A 26,041-nucleotide genomic window follows, 5' to 3' on the forward strand; every position below is an offset into this window, starting at 1 on the left:
TTCATTTGAGCAGCAACAAGAATATAAGAAATTGATACACTCACCTCCCAGAGCATCTGGAGAACTCCCTTCTCCACATTTGATCACAGTGATGGTTGGAGGAACCAAATTTTACCCACAGAAGGCCTCATTCCCACTTTCTTAAATGAGTTCCTTTAGTTTCCTTCTTTTCTATGTAAACATTACTCTGTATTTTCACCTACTCTTTCTTTACTTACTCCTACCTCTGAGAAAGATGACTTCAATCTTCCTTGCCAGGGCTTGCTCCTATACTAAAAACCCTCGTCCCACCCTCACTCATATCCTTCAGAACCTTGCTCAATCATCCTTAATCTCTTCATTCCGACTAGATCCTTTTCTTTCTGCCTAGATATAGGCTCATGTCTACACTAAAAATATTAACAGCAACAAAACAAAATTTCTATCAATCCTGTTATCCTTCTCAGGCTACCTTGAAATTTTCTTCCTTCCCTCCATCTCTGAATGATATAAAATTCCACCTGCCTACACTTCTTCACCAACGCCACATGCCAATGCCCTTTGTCATCAGGATTTTTATCCGATCTTTACACTGAACTATTCTTTCTTGACCCCTCTGTATTATTTGGTACTGTTAACCATCCCTTCCTCCAGGAACCTGTCTTATCACTAGGCTCCATCTGGGTTCATCTCCAATCTCTCTGACCTGTATTCCGCATTCCCCTTTCTCAGAATTATCTTCTTCTTAGCCTTCAGGATCTGTATGTGGTCTTTCACTTCACTTGCTTCCTATAATAGCCATTAGCCGCATGTGGCTATTAAATTTAAATAAACTAAAATTAAATTAGCCAGTCACAAAAGTCCACATATTTTGATAGCATTTATATGATACGTCCAAAATAGGGAAATCCATAGAGACAGAAAGATTGGCAACCACCCAGGGCTGAGAAGATGGGGAGAATTTGGGGGTGTGACCACTACCACTAATGAGTTCTGGGTTTCCTGATGGGGTGATGAAAATGTTCCAAGATTGTTGTAATGTACACTTTACATGAGTGAATTATGATATATCAATTATATCTCAGTAGAGATGTTATTCAGAAAAATGTAAGTAAAAGTTCAGTTCCACAGACCCACTAGCCACAATGTCAAACATTCAAAAGCCATGCCTGTCATATCAGCGTAGATAAAGAGCATTTCCAGCATCATTGAAAGTCCCATTGTCTGATGCTGGGAAACTGAAGCTGGAAGATGGTATGTTTTCTTTTTATTCTTCCTACTAGACCTAACATGATATCTGAAGAATGTTAGGCAATTAATAAATGGTCGTAAAATGTAATAAATCTCTCAGATAACTGCTTCCATATAATAGACTCATGGCTAAAATGAATCTCAGGCAAAACATTATTAATGGGGCTTATTCTATTTACATTTTGCTTGATTTGGTAATGAATGCTACTAAAAAGATTTCACATGAACTATTTTAAAAGTTTATCTTCCCTGTTCACAGGGCAAAAGCAAAGTTTGTGTTATAAACAATGCATTGGTGTTTCTCAAACTATAGAAAGGGAATTTGCAATGGAGGTATGAGTGAGGAGCAAAGGATTTTGAACAGAGATGCCCCAATAAACCATTGATAACTATGAAGGTACACAGATTGTCGGCTTGTTTTTTTGTTTGTTTTCCGGAGAAAAACTGAGTTGGGAAGCAAATAAGTAATATGAAGTAACAATGTATGCTACCAAGTATAATGTGAAAAAAGATTTTCAAAATTTTAGGGGTGCCTGGGTAGCTCAGTTGGTTAAGTATCCGACTCTTGATTTTGACTCAGATCATGATCTCACAGTTCGTGAGTTTGAGCCCCACATCAGGCTCCACACTGAGAGTGCAGAGCCTGCTTGGGATTCTCTCTCTCTCTGCCCCTCCCCTGCTCAGCCTCTCTCTTTTCTGTCTCTCTCTCTCAAAGTAAATAAATAAATAAATTTTAAAATTTTAGATTAGTGACAAAAAACTCAGCAAGTTTACATTTTTGGAGATCCTCATTCCCTTTTAATTAATTAAGAAGTGTTTCTTCCTTAAGCCTTAGCTATGCCATGAAATATGTCTTTATCAATATAAAACTTTCAAAACTTTAAGCAGAGATAACCAGTTAATGATCACAGGAAAATGAAGACTGCATAGTGGCTGAGCCACTAAACACAATTAAAGATCATCAAATAGATTTATAAGGATAAAGGTAAGATTGAGTTCTTTAAATGCTTATTTGTTCCCTGTTACTGTTCCTACAGTGTTTATTTAATAAATATATTTTAAGTAAAAACTTAAAAACAAAGTATTGGCTGAAGAGTAAATAATTATGTCTCAGAGTCGCATGTTGAAATCCTAACCCCAATATGATGGTATTAGGAGTATGAAAATTAATAGAGGGAAACGTCACTAAAGTGGAGTCAGGAGATTAAAAGGAAAAGCTGTATCACTTGTAATTGACAAGTGTCAATTACAAGAATAGCTGTCCATTACAGACCCCAACACAAGAGTCATCAACAGGAAAGGAAGGCCTCACAGGGACTGACCCTTGAACAATGGCAACCCACACATGCATAATCCACGTGTAACTCTCTCTCAAAAATAAATAAAAGGTAGGGATTCAATAAATGTCATTATTATTAAATAATTGCATCCTACCTAAAAGGAACTTCCTTATGTATTCTAAACCCTTATATCCTGACTCTTGGGCCCTCATCTACTCTGCAACAGACTCCTCTCTCTCTCTTTATTCCCTTGGTTGCCTCACTCTCCAGACTGAGCAAAGTAAGTGATAACAAGCCATACGCACAAACTGCCAGCAGGCTTTCCACACCAGGGAGAACTCATATCAAAAGCATCGAATTGGGCTAAAAACACTCATGGCTAGGGTGTTTCTCTCATAAGGAATTTAGGCCTCAGGAGGCAAGAAACCATTGCTTCTGCATGAAATGATGGGGGAGAGGGCAGCAGGGGTCTATAGTTTTAAAAGGACAAGGCCAAACTCCAGTATTTACAGCAGCACTATCGACAAGAGTCAAAGTACTGAAGAGCCCAAATGTCCATCAACAAGTGAATGGATAAAGAAGATATATATATACACAATGGAGTATTACACGGTAATCAGAAAGAACGAAATCTTGCCATTTGCAGCTACGTGGATGGAACTAGAGGGTATTATGCTAAGCAAAATTAGTCAGTCACAGAAAGACAAATATCATATGGTTTCACTCCTATGTAGAATTTAATATACAAAAGATCTGAACACAAGGGAAGGGAAGCAAAAATACTATAAAAACAGAGAGAGAAACAAAACATAAGAGACTCTTAAATACAGAGAACAAACAGAGGGTTGCTGGAGGGGTTGTGGGGGGGGATGGGCTAAATGGGTAAGGGGCATTAAGGCAGACACTTGTTGGGATGAGCACTGGGTGTTATACATAGGGAATGAATCACTGGACTCCTGAAATCATTTTTGCACTATATGCCAACTAACTTGGATATAAATTAAAAAATACATACATACATGCATACATACATAAAATTACAAAAAAAGAGAAACAAAAAAACAAAAACAAAACAAACAAACAGAAAAAGGACAAAGCCAAAACCAAGCCATTCCTCTTAGAAGACCAGATTTTATTAAGCTTATTACCATGGGTTGTGCTTTCTCTAGGGTAAGTTTCACCATTGGGGAGACCACACAGAACCTGCACAGTTTTCTTCACATTCCAGTTCACAATGAACCTCCTCTCCTGGGTGAAGAGGTGTTTCTCAGACTGAGAAAATATTGATGGGTCAAGTGATTGGACGTGCCAAAGAAACTGTACCACTTACGAGCAAATTGGGAGAAATGTAAAGACAAGAAGGCATGGGGAATCAGAGTTTCATTGCTCTGGTTAGAACAGTGTCACAGGTGAAATAGGACCACACCTGAGAGACCCAGGGGTGGCGATAGAAGATATAGGAATAGAGAATACTGAGCAGACATGAAGTCAGAGATATAAGAAGGTAAATCTGGAAGTGTCTACTGCTTCCGAAATGCTCTGCTTTCCCTGCTTCCAGGCCAGCTAACCCGGATTGATGATCTCTTAATTATTGATCTGGCTACAGATAAAATCACAGAAGGACCCTTCGAAGTTCTGCACCAACTCAATATATTTCATGGTCAAATGGAAAAAGGAAAAAAAAATAAAACTGAAACTTCCTGTGTCACTCTCTTAAGCTACCATATTGATGCATCAGTATTTCCTCTCGTCTAAATAAAGTACATACAAGTGGTGCTGTGTCTACTTCAAAAACAAGCCCTCAAACTCTTGGGTCTCCCAGGGCTACCTAATTTTTAACAAGATTTTCTTCCACAAAAGGTAACTATTGCTAAATGACTTCATCATCCACTGGAAAAAGACATTCCATGAAGTTCAACTCACTGCCATGAGAATGTTTTCTGGAATGTCAAGCAGTTACCGACTTTGGGTCTGTGCTAGTACATCATGACAAATATAGAGCACTATTTCCTACCACAAACAGTTCAGTTCACCTTATGGTGCTGAAGCTGGCTGAGCCAGATGGCAGTGAGGCACAAACCACTTAGAGCTCAAGAACAGTGTCATCTATGGGATGAAACCATGCAACAAGTGGTAAACGAACCCAAGAGTCCCTAATCTCGCCTACTACCAATTTGCCTTCGTCTGTACATTTTTCATCATGAAAAAAAAAAGCCATTTTGAAGACCGATTTCTAAATACAAATCTTTGCCTTGAAATTTAGAATAGCCTTTACAGAGGTATTACATGCTGATTTCCTTCCACCCCAGACCAAGGCCAGGATTTGCTGATTCCACAGGAAATTTGAATGTTCAAAAATATACTGGAGGTTCTTCAAATCAATTAAGTCTCATTTCAAATTGAACATATGTATGATCTTCAATCACTCAGTTTCTGATACAATGCAAGTGCAAAGAAGAAAATGGGAAATGTCAAAATTTTTTTAATATTCTTCCCACACTGTCAATGGATTTTTTTTTAATAAAAGAAGTCCTTTGTCATGAAAGCCTCCTGTCAAAAATGGAGTCATCGTGCATCCTGGACACAATGTAAAATGGCACATGGGGTTCCTTTCCTTGGGAAGTAACCATCAAAACTGGTTTTGATGATGATCCTGAATTGATTTCATTATAAAGAATAATAAGCCAGATTATTTGAAATAGGTAAGCAAAAGCAACAACCAAAAATTCCTGGATAAGTCCATATTGATTTTTCAGGAGCACTTCAAGGTGTTAAGCATTTTCAAACTTCTCTTTATCTCAAACATGTTACAACAATCACAGTCCCAACGAGTTATGTTCCATCCATGAAAATACCATTTCTGAAAATGAGCCTACATTTATTTCAGACTAGTTTAAGGCATTCATTCATAGACCAGAACTTTATTCAAGATGCCACCATAGTTCACTTTCAAGCCAAAAATCAAGCTATAAAAGGATATTAATTATAATTACAATGAGAATATTCTAATGTGGATTATAGAGTGGATTGCCAATAAGGTTTTCCAAACATATTTTAATTCCATCATGTCTCAAGATTCATCAATGACAAAACATAAGCGATTAGGATTAGGAGGAGGGAGGCCCTGACATGAGACCTGCCCACTACACCTGAAGCAAGGCAGTGGGGTACAGGTCCAGTTGACAGCAGAATTTCACCGCAGAGTATGGAAAGTTTAAATAAGCATGGTTCAGGAAAGCAGTTGGCAAGATAAAGTATGGGAGTATAGGTAGAGAATAGGGTGAGAAATTCTGACAGAATAATTCTTGAAGGCAGTTGGCCACTGAGATGTACAGATAGAGCCTATAGGGTCCCGGTTATGGGAAGGAGGCTCAAAGACTTGTGAAAACAAAGCAAAAGTTAGAGGGACAGGAAACAGGAAGTTAACTAGACGAGAAGCTCAGAGAATAGAGACAAAAGCAGAAGCCCAAGACTTTGAACAAAGATATATGAATCAATGACAGTTCCTATAAGCACGGGAGTCTGGCTGGCATATAAGAACTTAGAGCCCATGGTAGTTATACCTAATATCTGGGATTATGTCTGGCATGGCAGGCTTCAATACATTTTGTTAAATGAAAGCCAATGTATTAACATTAAATAACAGCAAACTAGGCAACTCATGAACCATTACTCACTATACAAAAGGCATGGCAGCAAAACTGGGAAGCAAGAAGTAGAAGAGATGAGAAAATGTCAAGGACTCGAAGAGGGTGCTTACTGAGCATGGCAAACACACTAAGAATCAATTCCCACAGCAAACGTCCTTCCTTAGAGATGACTGCCTAAATTTAAAGGTGAAGATTAAGTTTTAGGGGAGATGGAGAATATAATTCCAAAAGGAGTTCCAGATATGTCCTGTAGTTGGAACAATGAGGGACTTAGTCCCCCTAATTAAGTACTCCTCCTTCTTTCCATGGTCAAAATTTAGCCCCTTCACAATGTCCCTTTCCAAAGACCATTTAGTTGTCTGAAAGATCTCTTCCCTTATCTCCCTAATACTCATAGCCAAGGGTTTCTTAACCCATCGTGATGTTTGCAAGTCGCTACCTTGTAGGATGGTGAGGAGAAATCTCCTTGGCATATTGTCATGGGGCAAGGATCCATGCATACTGCCACTACCTCCAACCACCAATTCCACCATTATCACCCTAATCCAGTATCCACTCTGTCTTGAAGCATATAGGATCATCCTTAGTATTCTTCCCAAGAAACATTCCACATAGCTATTACCAAGTCATTGGACATGAACTGGAATTAAAATTTATTTTCCACCCAATATAAAATGAGTTCCTGTACAGAGGCTTGGAATCAAAGTATACAGATTCTCAAAATATCTGTGGGCTTGGTCTAAAGATCACGAGAAGCTACGTGGCTTAACATGGTGGAGAATAAGCACTTTAAGAAGGACCTGCTAACTCACAGGAACAGGTAAAATGTAGCCTTCATGGGATAACCAAGTATCTAAAACAAGTTAACTCAAGAGTCAGAAAAAGCACAGGGGAAAGCTCTGTCTTAAATATCTGTAGACATTTCTAAGGAAAGTGATGGAAAAAGCAGTAGGCTATAAGTAGCTGTTAGGAATTTGATGAGATTGCCATATTCCAGGGTCTGGACTGGTCCCTCAAAGGACCTACTCCTTCACTGGATTATCAGGACCTAAAAGCCTGACGTAGGCCATCTAAAGTGCATGGGAGATTAAGGTAGACACCAGGATGATAATATTGCCACTATACAGTGAGAAAGAACTATATTAGAAGCCAGTATCTTTGAAGACTAAATGCTCCATAAATTTTCTCCCTTGAAAACTAATAATCAGAAGGCAAAATTATCAGAATTGAACATGGATTAATTACTTCTTGTCTCAAGTCCTCTTGCATCTAGATGCTGAGTCAAGTCTGAATCTGTCGGTGGAAAGGTCAGTAGACCCTTCCACATATGGCTACAAGAAGCAGGGGGAAATGAACTCAGACTTGTTCAGCAGAAGAAGCCATGCTGAATCACTAGAGATCAGAGATCTCAAAATGTACCTCAACCATTTACATTTCATGAAATACACAAGAAAAAACAAGATGCATTCTGAATACTATTCTGTGCATTCCTGTTTCAATCACTGGTGACCCAAAAGAGTTGGACTCACATGGGCACATACGGCATGACTGAGTCATGAGAGTGTTATACAAGGTTCTTTTAGACCAACTAAGAAGTTGTCCCTTCCAAAGTAACTTAACAGCACAGCATTCTTACAAACAACCTGAAAAGAATTTTCAGTAGTCCTTCTAGTAGGTCAGAAGGTGAAAAAAGCAATAATCCCTTTCTGGTCTTCTACATAAGCACTTAACAGATAATATTTGGTACTTCCGTGCATCCCTGTCAACATTAACAGGTCATTTTAGTTAAAAACTCAAAGGTAGCAGGAGATTCTGTTTTATTTTAGAGTTTATTTATCTATTTTGGATAATTTATATTTTAGTTCCTCTGGATATCATGTTCTACAAATGAAGGTGGAAACTTATTCTGCATACGAATTTTTATACATAATAACAGAATGTGCTGGAAATAACTTACCATTCCCTGTCTCTTCAAACACTACAATTCTTCATCCCAATTGCATTAAATATGTTTAATTTCCATTCCATCCCAACCCTCACCCCTTGAAGAAGCAACTTCATTCTTCATGTGACTGATCATTCCTCACCCCTGGTTGACTAGAATAGTGTGGATACCATTCCCAAGCCAGCTAATAGATTCACTGGACAGGAATCAATTACATCAACTTGAGAATTCAAAAGGTCACGTGGAGATGGGGCTGAAATGGCCATATTAGGCTTACATAAGTAAGTAAGAAAGCCTCAGACAGACTACAAGTGAGACAAAAGACTAGACTACACAAAAGAAACTGATAAGGACTAAGCAACTGCTCCATGTCTGATAGTACCCTGATTTTCATGAAACCAAACTATACTTTTGTTTCTGCAAAATCTCTATAGCCTTACAATGACCTCCCTCTTATCCACCTCATCTCTATTTATCAGAATTATCTTGGCTGCATTTCTGTTTGTTAGAACCAAAAACGACTTAATCATAGATTTCCTAAATGGTGCTATATGGTGCAAATTGAGGATCAATAGATAACTGGAGTTCTCTAGCAGAGCAGAGTTTTGGGGAGCAGTGAACAAGCTGGGTCAATATCTTATGGACTCAATGTCTATTTGCCTAGCACAGGGCCTGATATAAAGGAGGTCCTTATACTTATTTGAAATCTTTTCCTTTTACTAGAGATTTTAAACAGGTATTTCCCAAACTAGTTCCACAAAACACTGTTACATAAAGTGTTAATAATAGCCTTCTCTCTATTTTTCTCTCTCAGCACCACACACATACAAACTTTTTCATTTCTTCACTCAAATAAGTTTGAGAAACGCAAGTTCAACAGCTTTTTAAACTCTACTTTTCAAAACCCTTAATGTGATAGTGAATTTTACGAATCTCCAAAAGAGGCCTAGAGTCTTTAAAAAGGAGTTCCTCAAATTAGTTTGTTCATGAAACCCTTTTTTCTAAGCATACCCATTAATTTCTCCCAGAAGAGTGTTCCACAGAACAATATGAAAAGGGCCAAAAGAGTGTTCCACAGAACAACATGAACCTGTCAGATCTTTAAAGGAGCAAAGACCCTGCTGTCATCCAGAAGAACCTACAAACTGTTATCTTTCATTTTCTTCAAGGTTAGTTTCACAAATTAACTGATTTAAAGTCTGATTTAACATTATCCCCTAATGAATAAACCATGCTTGAAATTTTATACAAGTCCCTAAATAAAGGCTTTGGCTAAACTCCAAAAAAAAAAAAAAAATGCTATAAATTATTTTACCTTAATCTATATTTTCCACCCAATAAGTTCAGTTTTTTTAAAATATGATAGCTAATTATTTAGATAGGATAGTTTTTTTTTTAATGACCTTGAAATCTTGTAAATCTGGTGCTCTGAGGAGAGAAGAACATGTGCAAAGACTAAATAGTTTAAGTTCTTCAGGAACCTCTCTAAATGTTAAAAATTAAAATTCAGGTGACTACACCTATTGCGGTGAGCACTAAGTTATATATAGAATTGTTGAATCATTATCTTTTGTACCTGAAACTAATATAACATTATATGTTAATTATACCTCACTTATAAATAAATAATAATAAAATTTAGTGTTTAATTATTTACACTGCATACAATAAATTACTTTTCTTCTCAGAGCAAAAGGGACTCAGAGGGTCCCTCTCTACTTCCATTTCCCTACCATTTACCCCTTCCCTCCATCCCTGGGATGGTGCCCATCCCAGAACACCAGAAAAACTACTGTCAAACGCCATCTTAATCACAGTATGTTTTCTCAAAGTCCTCACCTTTCTTTATCTCTTTGTCCTCAAACCTCCCATTTTACCATTGGGAGAAACTACACAATCTTACTTCCTTCAGATTCCAACCCCATCCATTCTGGGGGGGTTCTTGAGCTTTCCTCCTCAGGTGACCTCTCTCCCTCCTCCTTACCTTTTGGCACTGTGACCTCACTCACTAGCAGAGATTCAACCATAACTTCTATAGGAATTCTTTTTCGGACACCGACCCACTCCCAAGCTCTTGTACTAAATTAACCAAAGTTGGTAATCAAGTCTAAACCAGGACTGGGACAAGTTGAGAAACTGCATCAAGGGAACATCCTCATAAAGCTGGGACACATAAAGGGCTACTTTACCAGTAAATGTGTAAATGAGAAAGATCCATTCATAAGAAAAGGTGAGAGAAAAAAAGACTCCCCTGAATAATCCTAATCATGGCTTTTCCTTAAAGAGGTTCGAATTTATCTGTAAAGGTGTGGATCACAAAAAACAAAAAATTAACAGAAAGCCAGTCCTTCTTTCTACTGCCTTCAGTTACTATGCAAGAAACAAATACAAATCCTATTGAGAAGGAAACCCTCAACTGAAATTGAGGGAGATTTTCACTGAGATAGTCCAGTTGTATTTGAGCCTATAATGCAACATTATACGTGGAAATAAGCTACCATGAGCCAGAGTTGGAAGCAACAATAAAAAGCAGAATTCGAATAACAAGATCTTCAAATAACAGTATTTCTAGAAATAAAATATAAAATAAGCATGGCTAATATTTTTAATGGAGTATAGATTCAAACATATGAGGAAAGTAGAAGTTACTCTTTAAAAAGGTACATTTTTGAAAGAACAAGATATCATTTTTTAAAATAAAAATATCATTGGGAGAATGCCTGGGTGGCTCAGTCGGTTAAGCGTCCAACTTCGGCTCAGGTCTTGATCTCACAGTTCGTGAGTTCAAGCCCCACGTTGGACTCTGTGCTGACAGCTCAGAGTCTGGAACCTGCTTCCTATTCTGTGGCTCCCTCTCTCTCTGCATCTCCCTGCTTGTGCTCTGTCTCTGTCTCAAAAGTAAACATTAAAAAATTTTTTAATAAAATAAAATAAAAGTATCATTGAAATTTAAAATTCAAAGCTGAAATAAGAATTGTTGCCTGAAACAGACATTTTGAAAAATAAGCTAGATAGAAGCTAGATAGAATTAAGCAGAAAGAAGAGATCAAAACTATAAAAGTGATATTAAGAGACAAGGAGGTTGGGGTGCCTGGATGGCTCAGTCAGTTAAGCATCTGACTTTTGATTTTGGCTCAGGTGATGATCTCACAGTTGTGAGATTGAGCTTCACACTGGGTTTCACACTGGGTGTGGAGCCTGCTTAAGATTCTCTCTCTGTCTCTCTCTCTCTCTCTCTCTCTCTCTCCCTCCCTCTCTCTCTCTCTCTGTCTCCTTGTCTCTCTCCCCCAGCTCTTCCCATGCTCTCTTTCTCCTCTAAAAGAGAGAGTGAGAGAGAAGGTTAAAATGAAATTCTCCAATTACAGATGGAAAGACAAAGATAATGGAGGAAACACAGTATATAAAAGATAAATATCCAGAATTAATTAATCCTATAAACTCAATGAATCCCAAGTGGGACAAACAAAAAGAAATGGACAATCAGATATACCACAGTAAAAGTGAAGAATACCAAAGCCAAAGTAGACATGTTAAAATCATCCAAATGGAAAAGACAGGGGCACCTGGGTGGCTCAGTTGGTTAAGCGTCTGACTCTTGATTTCAGCTCAGGTCGTCATCTCATGAGTCATGAGTTCCAGCCCCTGGTCAGGCTCTGTGCTGACAGTGAAGAGCCTGCTTGGGATTTTCTGTCTCCCTCTTTCTCTGCCCCACCCCACCCCCCACCACTGCTTGTGATCTCTCTCGCTCTCGCTCTCTCTCTCTCTCTCTCTCTCTCAAAAATAAATAAACATTTTTTAAAAAGGGCTGAATACCTGTAAAGCATATCATTTACACCAGTAGCAGAAACTTCAATAGCAATTATAGAAGTCAGATGATAAAGCTGGGGTATAATAACTGTTAACAAAGAATTTTATACGTAGCTAAAATATTGTTAAAGAATGATCTTGAAATAAAGTTATGTTCAGACTAGCAAAATCTAAGACAGCTTATCACCACCAGATCCTCACTAAGCAATTTCTAAAATATATGCTTTAGGAAGACAGAAATTGAATCTAGAAGAAATGAAATACAAAAAGGAATTGTGAAAAAGGAAAGAAAATACATATGAGTTAACCTAAAGCACTAATATGAAAAAGGAGAAGGCGGGGAGGAGGAAGAAGGGAGGCAGTTAATAGTAGGAGTGGTGGTAGCAGGAATGGAAATGAATCACTAAGATCTCCCTTAAAGATGTGAGATGACATCAGCAAAATGGCAGAATAGGAAGCCGCAGCTGCCCACCCCCCATGGAAACACTGATTCAATAACAATACATAGATCAATTTCCTTTGTGAGAAACTCAGAAAAATGGCTAAAAGTCTGCTGCACCCCAAGTGAGTGTGAAACCAATCACATCAAAGCCAGCAGGAAAATCTGTAGAACTCACTGGCCATATTCCCTCCCTGCCCCAGCTCAGTGAGGCATTGTTGAGCAAAAACTCCCAGCTCCTGGCTTTTCCTTGGGGAGGGAAAGAAAAAAACAAAATGTATGTCCAGTAAGCAGACTTTCTGAAGGGCTACCTGAGGAACTGGTTTTTGTCTTGCCTGAATCTAAGTGCTAACAAGAACGATGTTGGGCCGTGAGCTGCTGAGAATGAAAGTGAGGGTTTGGACTAGCACACACTCTCTCATCATAGTCCTTCCCCCTGGTTCACTGTAGAAAAAGTGAAAGAAAACTCCTAACTCCTGGCTTTTCCTTGGGGAGGGAAAGAGTTGGAGACTGTGTATAATTTTCTAAATTTTCAGGGGGCTGCCCAAGGCACTAGTTTCTGTTTTGCATGTCTCAGAACACTTATAGGACACAGCATACTCTAGATGCCTTAGGATTCCAGATGGAAAAAGATACTTGGGTGGCCTGTTACTATTTCAGAGGAACAACAGTACAACAGATAGAGGCCAACATAGTGAAGTGGCCTCTCACTCAAAGGGTAGGAAAGAGGAGTGGAGTGTGCATCATTATTCTGGCTTCTCAGGGGCTGCTCAAGGGACTGGTTTCTGTCTCTCCAGTCTCAGAGCACTGATTTGACACAACATACACTGGATAGCTGGGGCCAGGAATGGGGGTGATGTGGCAGTGTAGAATGAGGATAAAAGAGAGCTAGGAATTTGTGTCACTTCTAGAGAAACTGCAGTAATGCACACAGATGCCAGAGGGAGCAAAAGATTATGAGCTCCTGAAAAATAAAACTAGCAAATCCCTCTGACTCTATATAAACCAGTCCAGAGAATATGCACCCACCAAAAAGATTTGAGGAAACCCCAGAATATCTAGCGAGGATAATTGGTAAAGGTCTTTCCCTGAACAGAGACAGCCCATAAAAACTGGAAAGCTAGCTGTTTTCTCAAGTACATGAATCCCAACACCAAGTTAGATATAAGGTACATGAAGAAACAGGGACATATTGGTCCAATCAAAGAAACAAAATTAATCTACAGAAACCAATCCTAAAGAAATGGGTATAATATGAGTTACTTGATAATATACTAAATGACCATCATGAGAATGCTCAATGAGCTCAGGGAAACAATGTATGAACAAAATAGACTAACATCAAAAACATGGAAAATATAAAAAAAAAGAACCAACTTAAAATTTTGGAGCCAAAGGATACGATAACTGAATTGACACACAAAGAATTTGTTGTTCACTTAATTGAACAACAGTCGACTTGATCAGATTGAAGAAAGAATCAGTGAACTCAAAGATAGGTCATTTTAAATTATCCAGTCAGAAGAAGAAAGGAAAAAAGAATGAAGAAAGCATAAGGAACTTATGAGACACAATCCAGTAGACTAATATACATTTATAAATGTCCCAAGAAGGAGAATAGAGAAACAAAGGATCAGAAGGGTTACTAGAGAAAATGATTAAAACTTCCCAAATCGGCGGGGGGGCGCCTGGATGGCTCAGTCTGTTGGGCGTCCAACTTCAGCTCAGGTTGTGATCCCACAGTTCATGGGTTCAAGCCCTGCATCGAGCTCTGTGCTGATTGCTCAGAGCCTTGAGTCTGCTTCAGATTCTGTGTGTGTCTCTCTCTCTCTTCCCCTCCCCTGCTCACATTCTGTGTGTGTGTCTCTCTCTCAAAAATAAATAAAACATTAAAAAGAATTAAAAAAGAAACTTCACAGTTCTGGGGAAAGAAATGGATATCCAGATTCAAGAAGCCACACCTTCCCCCCAAAAATCCAACTAGAGTAAACCTAAAGAAGTCCACACCAAAATACATTATAATTAAAATGTCAAAAGTCAAAAACAAAAAGAGAATGTTGAAAGCAGGAATAAAAAAAAAAAAAAAAGCAATTCATCACACACAAACAGGCTCCCATAAGACAATGAGCAGATTTCTTAGCAGAATCTTACAGACCACAAGAGATGGGATGATATATTCAAAATGCTGAAATAAAAGAACTGACTACCAAGACTAGGATTCCCAGCAAAACTGTCCTCCAAAATAAAAGACAAATCAAGAGTTTCCCAGATAAACAAAAGCTAAGAAAATTCATCACCACCAGATTTGTGTTATAAGAAAGGTAGGAGAGGCAGATTCATGTTCTTGCCAAAAACCCCACCCCAGGCATGGTGACTCACTTTCTGGAAAGATCTCAAAAATATGAACTTTCCCCTGAGGTTGAGGGGTTTGTGTTCTGTATCAGGTACCCCAACCTTGAGTCCTGAACTGGAGAGTCAAGACCATGAAACATAAAACCAATGGGAATTATGTCCAGGAGAACCATAAAACTGTACGGGATGAAGAATCTACCCTTAAAGGGCTTGTATGCAGACTCAGGCCAGGCAGGGTTCAGCACAAAAGCAGCAGTTTGAAAAGCACCTAGACCATATATCATATGTGAAGGAGAGCTACTTGCAAATCTTAAAGAGACTGTCAGAAACACAAGAACCTGTTGGGACCCTTTCCAGGGACAAAAGTGCTAATGGGTACCATTTTTGCAATCACACCATACCTTGATAATGCCTACACTGGTGGGTGCCTTTATGGCAGTCTTCCTCTAACCTGCTAGCACAGTTGGGAGTACAATGGCTCTCCCTCCACAGCAGCCACACCATAGCTGATGGGCACACACAGCCTATGCAGGAGAGCCCCCTGGAGCACTTGGCTCTAATGGCCAGGGAGAATTGTGATTCTAGGCCCCACATATCATATCATCTCCTATACAAGGCAACTCCTTTAAGACTTGGAGAAGTAGCTGTTTTGCCTAATACATACAAACTACACAGAGAATCAGGCAAAATGAGGAGACTTAGAATACAGTCCAAACAAAAGAATAAGACAAAAACTGTAAAGAAAACATTAGCGAAATGGGAATTAAGTCATCTACCTGATAAAGAATTCAAAGTAATGGTAATAAAGATGCTTAAGACACTAGAGAAGAAAAATGGATGAACACAGTCAGAACCTCAACAAAGATACAGAAAATATTTTTAAACTTAAAAAAAATAATGCAATGCCAAACAAGTCACAGAACTGATGGAATAAAATAACTGAACTGAAAAATAAACTAGAGGGGTTACAAAGAAGACTGGATAAAGCAGAAGAATGTATCACTGGCCTAAAAGAAAAAACAATGAAACTTACCCAGGCAGAGCAGCAAAGATAAAACAAGAATTTTAGAAAGTGAAGAGAGCTTAAGGGCCCCATAGGAAAATATCAAGTGGAATAACATCCACATTATAGGGGTCCCAGAAGGAGAAGAGAAAAAGAGATGGGCAGAAAACTTATTTGAAGAAATAATAGATGAAAACTTCTGAAATGTGGAAAAGGAAATAGACATCTAAGTCCAGGAAACAAAGAGATTTCCAAACAAAATGGACCCAAAGGGATCCATACCAAAGACACCACATTATACAGGCAGTCCCTGATTCATGACAATTCAATTTATGATTTTTTGACATTATGGTGGTGCAAAAGTGATATGCATTCAGTAGAAACTGAAAAAACTGAAAAAGCAAATTTTGAATTTTGATCTTTTCCCAGGCTAGTGATATGTGGTGTAATACTCCCTCATGATGCTAGGTGACAGCAGCAAGCCACAGCTAGCAGTTTGCCAGTCAATCACAAGGACAACTGATATACTTACAACACTTCTGTTTCTCACTTTCAGTACAGTGGGTGTTCAATACATTACACGAGTTATTGAACACATTGTTATAAAGTAGACTTTGCATTAGATGACTTTGCCCAACTGTACCCTGATATAACTACTCTGGGCATGTTTGAGGTAGGCAAGGCTAAGCTATGATGTTCAATAGGTTAGGTGTATTAAATGTATTTTTGACTGAAGATATTTTCAACTTACAGTAAGTTTGTCAGAACATAATTCCATCATAAGTCAAGGAATATCTTTAATTAAAATTTTTTTAATGTCTATATATTTTTGAGAGAGAGATGGAGGGCGAGTGGGGGAGAGGCAGAGAAAGGGTAACAAAGAATCCAAAGCAGGCTCCAGGCTCTGAGCTGTCAGCACAGAGCCTGACTTGGGGCTCAAACCCATGAACCGTGAGATCATGACCTGAGCCAAAATTGGATACTTAACCAACTGAGCCACCCAGGTGCCCAGAGGAATATCTGTAATTAAAATATTAGAAATTAAACATTAAGAAAGAACTGTAAAATTAGCAAGAGAAAAACTTGTTACATACAAGGGAAACCTTATAAGGCTACCAGCAGATTTTTCAGCAGAAACTTTGCAGAAGGGAGTGGCATGACATATTTGAAGTACTAAAAGGAAAAAAACAAAAACAAAAACAACAACTTCCAACCAAAAATATTCTGCCTGGTCAGAGAAAAACAAATATCATATGATTTCATTCATATGTGGAATTTAAGAAACAAAACAAATGAGCAGGGGGGAAAAAAAGAAAGAGAGAGGCAAACCAAGAAATAGACTCTTTAATATAGAGAACAAACTAATGGTTAGCAGAGGGGAGGTAGGTAGAGGGATGGGTTAAATAGATGATGGGGACTAAGGAGTGCACTTGTTGTGATAAGCACCAGATATTGTAAGGATGTGTTGAATTACTAATTGTACACCTAATACTACACTGTATGTTAACAAACTGGAATTTAAATAAAAACTTAAGGGCCGCCTGGGTGGCTCAGTCGTTAAGCATCTGACTCTTGGTTTCGGCTCAGGTCGTAATCTCAGTTCGTGAGTTTAAGCTCCACATCGGGCTTTGTGCTGACAGTACAGAGCCTGCTTGGGATTCTCTCTCTCTCCCTCTCTCTCTGTCCCTCCCCTGCTTGTGCTCTCCTCCCTCTCTCAAAATAAATAAATAAACTTCAAAAATTTTTAAATAAAAATAAAAACTTAAAAAGAAAAGTATACTCTGTCTGGCAAGGTGATCATAGGACAGATTAAAAACTTTTCCACATAAGAAAAGCTAAAGAAGTGCATTACCACTAAAGCAGCCTTGTAAGAAATGTTGAAGAGATTTCTTTAAGTTGAAATGAAATAGCACCAATTAATAACAAGAGTAATTTTTACAAGAGTAAAAATCCCACTAGTAAAGGTAAATATATAGTAAAGGTAGTTGACTAATCACTCATAAAGCTTCTATGAAGGTCAAAAGGCAAAAGTGACAAAATTAACTAAAATTACAATAATTAGCTAAGGAATACATAAAGTTAAAAATGTAAAATATGACATCAAAAACATAAAATTGGGGGGGGGGTGTCAAAATGTGGAGTTCGGCAATGTATTCAAATTTAAGTTTCTCTGACCTTAAAATAGGCCATTATATGGATAGTATGTTATATGTGAACCTCACAGTAACCACAAAACAAAAATTTACAGTAAATACACAAAAGAAAGTGAAAAAGGAATCTAAAAATAACACCAAGAAAGTTATGAAACTACATTACATGAGAAAAGAGAGAGAAGAAAGAAGCATATAGGAACTACAAAAACAGCCAGAAAACAATTTTTAAAATGACAATAACACATACCCACCGATAATTACCTTAAATATAAATCAGCTACATTCTTCAATCAAAAGTAGCTAAATGGAGAAAAAGAGGAGTTTGTCTATATGCCGCCTACAAAGGACACACTTCAGAAGTAAGACACACACAGACTAAAAGTAAAAGGATGGAAAAAGATATTCCATACAAAGGAAAACAAAAGAAAACTGGTGTAGCTGTATTCATAACAGACAAACTAGACTTTAAAACAAAGACTAATAAAAGACAAAGTAGTGCAATACCTAATGACAAAAGGGGTGAACTGAGCCAGAAGATAAAACCTTTATGAATATATATGCAACCAATATAGGAGCACAAAAATATAAAACGCAAATATCAACAGATCTAAAGGGAGAAATAGGCAGCAATACAATTATAGTAGGAAACTTTAAAACCCCACTTACATCAATGGATAAATCATCCAGACAGATAATCAATAAGAAAACATCAGCCTTAAATAAGACCAGAGGGACTTAATGTTTATTTATAGAACATTCCATCCAATAGCAGTAGAATACATATTCTCAGTTCACATGAACCATTCTCCATATCACATGTTAGGCCACAAAGCAAGTCTACAGTAAATTTAAGAAGAATGAAATTGGAAGTGCCTGGGTGGCTCAGTGATTTAAACATCTGACTCTTGATTTTGGCTCAGGTCATGATCTCACAGTTTATGAGTTCAAGCCCTGCATCAGGCTCTGGGCTGATAGAACAGAGCCTGCTTGGGATTTTCTCTCTCTCCCTCTCTCTACCCCTCCCCACTCATGCTCTGTCTCTCAAAATAAATAAACTTAAAAAAAGAAGAATGAAATCATATCAAGCATCTTTTCAGAAAAATGGTATGAAAATCAAGTACAAAATGAAAAATGGAAAAACCACAAAAATGTGGAGATTAAAAAACATACTATCGAGGAACTAATTGGTAATCAAAATCAAGGTAAATAAAAAAATACCTAGTGACAGATGAAAACAAAAATGCAGTGTATCAAAATCTATAGGATTCAGCATAAGTGGCTAAAAGAGGGAAGTTCATAACATTTCAGGTCAACTCAAGAAAAAGAAAAAGCCTGAATAAACAACCTAAATTTCCATCTAAAGGGGCTAGAAAAAGAACAAACAAAACCATTAGTAGAAAGAAGTAAATAATAAAGAACAGGAAGGAAATAAGAAATAGAAACTAAAAATGCAGTAGAAAAGGTTAATAAACCTAAGAACTGATTCTTTGAAAAGATAAAGAATTTGGACAAACCTTTAACTAGGCACTCCAAGAAAAAAAAAGAGAGGGCCCAAATAAGTAAAATCATAAATGAAAGAGAAGTTACAACTGATACCACAGAAATACAAAGGATCATAAGAGACTACAATTAATAATTGTATGTCAACACATTGCACAATCTAAAAGAAATGGGTAAATTCCCAGAAACATACAACCTTCCAAGACTGAATCATAAGAAATAGAAAATCTGAACAGACCCATCATGAGTAAAGAGAGTGAATCAGTAATCAAAAACCTCCCAATGAACAAAAGTCCAGGATCAGATGGCTTCACTGATAAAGTCTACCAAAAATATAAAGAACACCAATATAATTAGTCATATAATTAATATCAATCCTCTTGAACTCTTCCAAAAAACTAAAGAGGGGAAAACACTTATAAACTCATTTTACCAAGGCCAGGGTTGTCTGGGTGGCTCAGTCAGTTCAGCATCCGACTCCTGATTTCAAATTTGGGTCATGATCTCACGGTTCATGAGTTTGAACCCTATGTCAGGCTCTGTGCTGACAGCGTAGAGCCTGCTTGGGATTCTCTCTCTCCTCCTCTCTCTCTGCCCCTCCCCAGCTTGCTCTCTCTCTCTCTCTCTCTCTCTCTCTTTCTCTCTCAAAATAAATAAACTTTACAAATGAACAAACAAGGCCAGCATTACCCTGATACCAAAACCAGACAAGGACACCAAATAAAAAAAGTACAGGCCAATATCCTTGAGAAAAATAGACGCACGAATCCTCAGTAAACCTAATTCAACAACACATTAAAAGGGTATGACACCAAGATCGAGTGAGACTTATTCTAGGGATCCAAGGATAGTTCAACATCCACAAATCAATCAACATGATACATCACATTAACAAAATGAAAAATAAAAAACATGATCAGATCAATATAAACAGAAAAAAACATTTCACAAAATTCAACATCTATTTATGATAAAAAAAAAAAAAACTCCCAACGAAGTGTCCATGGAGGAAATGTAGCTGAATTTCATACAAAGTGTATTTAACAAGCCCCATTTAATATCATACTCAATGGTGAGAAGCAGAAAGCTTTTCCTCTAAGACTAGGAACAAAACAAGGATGCCCACCCTCCCCACTTTTATTCAACATAGCATTGAAAGTCATAGCCAGAGAAAATAGCCAAGAAAATGAAATAGAAGACATTCAAAATGGAAAGGAAGACTTAAAATTGTCACTATTTGCAGACTTCATGATACAGTATGTAGAAAATCCTACAGACTCCATCAAAAAACTATTAGAGCTAACAAATGAATTCAGTAAAGTTTCCAGATACAAATCTAATATACAAAAATCTGTATTTTTATACACTAAAATGAACTGTCAGAAATAGAAATCAAGGGAAACAATACCATTTATAATTGTATCAAACAGAATAAAATATCTAGAAATAAATGTAATCAAGGGGGTGAAAGATCTGTACTCTGAAAACTGTAAGACACTGTTGGAAGAAACCGAAGACACAAATAAATGGAAAGAATACTCTGTGTTCATGGACTGAAAGAATTAATATGTTAAAATGTCCATACTATCCAAAGGAATATACAATCATTGCAATATGTATACAATGTACAATCAATATAATCCCTAAAAAATTCTAATGGTATTTTTCACAGAACTAGTACAAATAATCCAAAATTTATCATCTCCCAGAAGCCCCACCTCCTAATACCATCACCTTGGAGATTAATTTTCAATATATAAATCGGGGGGGGGGGCACATTCAGACCATGGCAAGTGTCATTATCACTTGTTATCAAATAAACATAAAATCCTTATTATGCACTCGGAACTCCCCACAGTTTGATCCCAATCCACCTGTTGAATCTCACCACTCAAAACTCCTAGACATATATTTATATGATTCGACTAAAATTTAAAATGTAGCATTCTCTGAAGAAAAAACATGCTCTCCTGCTTCCATACCTTTTAGTCATACTTTAGCACCCACTATTTCCATAAACCTTGGCTGATCATAAACCCAGATATTCTCCAGTGCTATAAAACTTGAAGGGCCTGAGATCCAATTCCAGAATTTCCACAAGGTGGTTGTCACCCATCTGCAGTAACACTTCCAGTGATGCAGAAGTTAGTATCAGCCAAAGTCACCAAGTCCTTAAATAGGTATTTCTGACCATCAACAGAGGTACTTTATTTTTTAACCCAAATCCATCTTTTTGTAGCTTGCTCTTCCTTCAGGTAGTTCCTAACTGCTGGAGGTCACATAGAACAAGTCTAATACCACTTTACATGTAAGCCTTTCAAACACCTACAGGATCAGAATAGATAAGGGTGGGGACCAGGAGTTTCAATTTTCTAAAACATATCTGGTACTGCTTTAAGCCCTCTAAACCTCAGGCTCCCCCTTTCCAATTTACTGCTCTTAATGTTTTGTTCCAGAGTTGATCACAGCAGGCAACTAGCCTGGCTTTCATTAGATAATCCAGTTCTAAGTTTTAGATTATTCTTTTATCCCTCTAAATCATAAGCTCCTTGAAGCAAGAGATGATATCTTATTGATCACTACCTTTGCCCCTGCACTTAGCAAAATTCCTTGTATAATAATAAAACATCACAGGCAGAAAGGTTTCCATTGCCTCCTCTTTACCTCATTGGTGAAGGAGGGAGCCCCTACCCTAGGATTAAAGGGAATGGCCAAACACATAACACCTAAAACTGGGAAGATAAGAACAACAGTTTATTAGTCACTTGTACCCACAGCCTAGGGAAGGAGGGCACTGCACACCACACAGGGCCACATGGGGGCTGCATTCAGGAACAGAGTGAACAACCAGTGGCTGTGGGAAGCAAGGCTTTGCAAGATCAGAGGGCAGAGTGCCGCTCTGGTTCCCACAGAACCATGTGATGGGTTTGTTTGGATAATTCCGCAGGCGGGCAGAAGACTGAGGCGTGTTCCTCAGAAATAAGCAGGAGCTGATAGGGAGATTTGATCAGCTAGAGGACTTTATCCCTGGGAGCAGAGTGGGGACAGGAACTTGCAATTAGGCCATTCTAGGCTCTCCTGGTTCCAGATGCCAAGGCGGCACATCACAGTAATATTAGGTCTTATACCATATAGGGCTTTTTCCCCCCCTTTTAATTTCAGCATTTTAAAATGCCATCACATTGTCTCCCGGCTTTCACAGATTCTGGTCAAAAATCAGTCCTTATTCTTTATGTTGCTCCTTCACAGGTAAGACGGCTTTTCCCCCTACTCTGGCTTCATTTAATCAATGAAGATTCATTTAGATTCTGAGGTTCTGAGATTTCTTTTCAGTTGCCTGAGATTCTTGATTCAGTGGCTGGATATCTTTCATCAGGTTAGTAAAATTCTCAGCTATGATTTGTCCAGACATTACTTAATCCCATTCTCTGTCCTTTTCTTCTGGGATTAAAGTCACACATATGTTTGAGCATTTGCACATGATCAATTTATACCTATACTTTTTCTGCTTACATTCTTTCTTCTTGTTGTTTTTTCAATCTTGAATTTCAGTCTGGATGTTTTTTACTGACTTATCTGTGAATTCACTAATTCTGTCTTGCTGTGTGTAGTCTGAAATTAAATTCATCTAATGAGTTCTCATTTCAGTTATATTCTCCAAATGCTCATTTAATTAATGTTATATTTCTGTGTAAATATCCTATCTTTTTAATTATCATTATTTTTTCCATATTTCCCTCTATTTAACACACTAATCATGATTAATAAAATAAAACCCAATAAAATTTAAAAATCCATCTGGATCATCTCTGTGTCTGTTTCCATTGAGGATTTTATCTTTTTCTTATTAGTGACTTTTTTCCAGCTTTCTCACATCTACAAATTTTCAGTCGTGGGTTAAACATTATAAAGATTATATGCCTAAGGTTCTGGATGATGTCAACTTCTTATAAAATTCCAGGATGTTTATGTTAAGTTCTGTTATGGCAAATATATTGTAGCACCTGAAAGATCACCTTGATCGTATCAAGATTTGGCTTTAGCTATCAACAACAGCCAAATTATGGAAAGAGCCCAAATGTCCAACAACTGATGAGTGGATAAAGAAGATGTGGTTTATGTATACAATGGAATATAACTCAGCAATGAGAAAGAATGAAATCCTGCCATTTTCAACAAGATGGATGGACCTGGAGGGTATTATGCTAAGTGAATTAAGTCAGGCAGAGAAAGACAAATATCATGTTTTCACTCACATGTGGAATTTGAGAAACTTAACAGAAGACCATGGGGGAAGGGAAGGGGAAAAACAGTTTCAAACAGAGAGGGAGGCAAAGCATAAGAGACTCTTAGAGAACAAACTGAGGGTTGATGGGTGGGAGGAGGGCAGGGGAGAAGGGAAAATGGTTGATGGGCGTTGTAAAGGACATTTATTGGGATGAGCACTGGGTATGTAAGCGAAGAATCATGTGAATCTACTCTCGAAGCCAAGAGCACGCTGTATACACTGTATGTTACCTAACTTGACAATAAATTATATTTTAAAAATAAATTAAAAAATAAAATGGTCAAAAATAAATAAATAAATAAATAAATAAATAAATAAATAAATAAATAAAACAAAAAATAAAAGAATTGACTTTAGCTTTTGTTAGGCGTGGTGTGTGTCAGCATTTTCCTTACTCATAGACCTTGGCCCTTATGCAGAGGATGTGGTCTTTCCAGGTCCTCAAAGTAATAATACGGAGTGCTGACAAGACCTACTTTTGGCAGAGCATGTAGAGATTTATAATGAATTTTCATATATATTGTTTTATTTGATCAAACAGGTTCTCTTACAAAGAGAACTAAAAGAGAATATTCTGCACATACTATAAAACATCCAAAAGTTCTCCACATTTACTAGGCTATTCCTTGTCCCAGGATTATTTAATCAAACTGCCATTATTCATTCATCCAACACATATTATTATGCACCTACTATATTTTCTTCAGGCTGCTATATTAGACACTGGGGCTATAAACACGAATAATATACTCTCAAGAAGTCCAATGTAAAATCTTATGATCTTATGAATAAAGGAAGAAATGTGAGAGCTAACAAAAACAAAATGTCTTCTGTCTTATTTGTTTCCACATTTTCCTTTTGTGGTTGATTTTTGGCCTTGATTTTCAATGCTTATGTCTACATTCTAAGAAGAATCTGGGAAGATCTAATGTACAAATACATGGTTCTTATTAACTGTAAATTGATGTCTTTTCTATTAATCTTTAATGCACAACTTTTGCATGTAATATGCCCACATCATTTCCTTACTCAAGCTGCTTCAGGCTGCACAGATTTCCCCTGAAACTCCATGATCAGAAATTAAGAAATTAAGTAAACAGGGGTGACTGGGTGGCTCAGTTGGTTAAGCGTCCGATTTCCACTCAGGTCATGATCTCACGGTTTGTGAGTTTGAGCCCCACGCTGGGCTCTGTGCTGACAGCTCAGAGCCTGGAGCCTGCTTCAGATTCTGTGTCCTCCCACTCTCTCTGCCCCACCCCTGCTTGTGCTCTGTCTCTCCCTGTCTCTCAAAAATGAATAAATGTTAAAAGAAAGAAATTAAGTAAACAGAAGTTAAGCCTTATAAACGGTTAAGAAAAACCATATATTTTCATGTCTTGGGATACAGCAGAAATTTGTAGTTGGGGCAAATTTGTTGCTGAGATTTTTGAGGCTCAGGTGGACTGCTATTTGGGTTTATCAAAACCTAGAGCAGCATTTTAGAGACTAAACTTTAACTACAACTGTAACCAGTCAGCACAGCACTTAAAAGTCACTTTGGAGCAGCAGCAGAAAACAAATAAAAAAACACATTACGAATGCCATATCTAAAAGAAGACATTTACTAGCCACCAGTAAGTTTTAAAGTTAAGGCAATCATAATAGATATTAACTAGATGTTTTTTTATTTTTTTTTTTTTAAATTTTTTTTTCAACGTTTTTTATTTATTTTTGGGACAGAGAGAGACAGAGCATGAACAGGGGAGGGGCAGAGAGAGAGGGAGACACAGAATCGGAAACAGGCTCCAGGCTCCGAGCCATCAGCCCAGAGCCTGACGCGGGGCTCGAACTCACGGACCGCGAGATCGTGACCTGGCTGAAGTCGGACGCTTAACCGACTGCGCCACCCAGGCGCCCCACTAGATGTTTTTTAAAAGTCATCTTTCGAGGGGCGCCTGGGTGGCTCAGTTGGTTAAGCATCCGACTTTGGCTCAGGTCATGATCTCTCAGTCCGTGAGTTCGAGCCCCGCGTCGGGCCCCATGCTGACAGTTCGGAGCCTGGAGCCTGTTTCGGATTCTGTGTCTCCCTCTCTCTGACTCTCCCTCGTTCATGCTCTGTCTCTCTCTGTCTCAAAAATAAATAAACATTTAAAAAAAATTTTTTTAAGTCACCTTTCTAAAACAATGGAGGAGGAAAATCCGGCAGTGATCTTGGAGTCTAGTTAGAATAAGGTCACTGAAATGTGTCTTAGACTCGGCCTCTTGAGCCTGAGATATACCCACCTCACTTGTATTTATTGGAAAGTATACTATTCCAGATGCTTCACGCCCTAAGAATACTGAATACCCACGTTGTTGGCCAGCTCAGGCAACAGGCTTCTGCCTTAATTTCTCTTAAGAGAAATTACAAATTAA

General features: G+C 37.9%; 1 protein-coding gene across 4 annotated transcripts in view; it reads right to left on the minus strand.

Annotated features, from left to right (window-relative positions):
- The window catches only part of SUGCT (succinyl-CoA:glutarate-CoA transferase), a 747,749-nt gene that overhangs the window by 428,202 nt on the left and 293,506 nt on the right, over positions 1-26,041 (minus strand). The window lies entirely within an intron of this gene.

The sequence above is a fragment of the Panthera pardus genome, unplaced genomic scaffold (genome assembly GCF_024362965.1).
Source record: "Panthera pardus isolate Hobbes unplaced genomic scaffold, ASM2436296v1 HiC_scaffold_8, whole genome shotgun sequence".
Lineage (NCBI taxonomy): Eukaryota > Metazoa > Chordata > Mammalia > Carnivora > Felidae > Panthera > Panthera pardus.